Source organism: Egretta garzetta, unplaced genomic scaffold (assembly GCF_000687185.1).
Source record: "Egretta garzetta isolate BGI_Z169 unplaced genomic scaffold, ASM68718v1 scaffold891, whole genome shotgun sequence".
NCBI lineage: Eukaryota > Metazoa > Chordata > Aves > Pelecaniformes > Ardeidae > Egretta > Egretta garzetta.
The window spans coordinates 183,380-183,746 of record NW_009258689.1 but is presented as its reverse complement, the minus strand read 5'-3'; the positions used below and the strand labels follow the sequence as shown (position 1 = coordinate 183,746).

The following is a 367-nucleotide window of genomic DNA, read 5'->3' as shown; positions in this document are numbered from 1 at the left end:
CGCGCTCCTCCTCGAGGCGGCTCTCCCGCTCCAGCTGCTGGAACTCCAGGTCCTCAAACAGCTTGGCCTCCGTCTCCAGCGCCTCCGCCTCCTTCGGACACAGAAGGGCATGGTGGGTCACCCCCTCTGGAGAGACACCTCCACATCCCACAGCCAGGTCTCCTGCAGCGAAACCTCCGGCCGTGCGCCCACAGCCTGCTGGCACCGGCTGCGAACGGGAACCCCTGGCAAAGCCCGTCCCCGGTGCCCCGGGCAGTCAGGCGGTCAGGCAGGCAGCTTTCCCTCCTGCTGGGCACCAGCAACGTGGGAGACCCCAGCAACCTCTGCCCAGCTGGAGAAGGCGATGGAGGCACCGGGGCCTGGGCAG

General features: G+C 68.9%; 1 protein-coding gene across 1 annotated transcript in view; it reads right to left on the bottom strand.

The window, feature by feature from the left end:
- PHLDB1 (pleckstrin homology like domain family B member 1) overlaps window positions 1-367 on the bottom strand; it is a 20,604-nt gene that overhangs the window by 8,703 nt on the left and 11,534 nt on the right. The gene's annotated exons all lie outside the window — the stretch shown is intronic.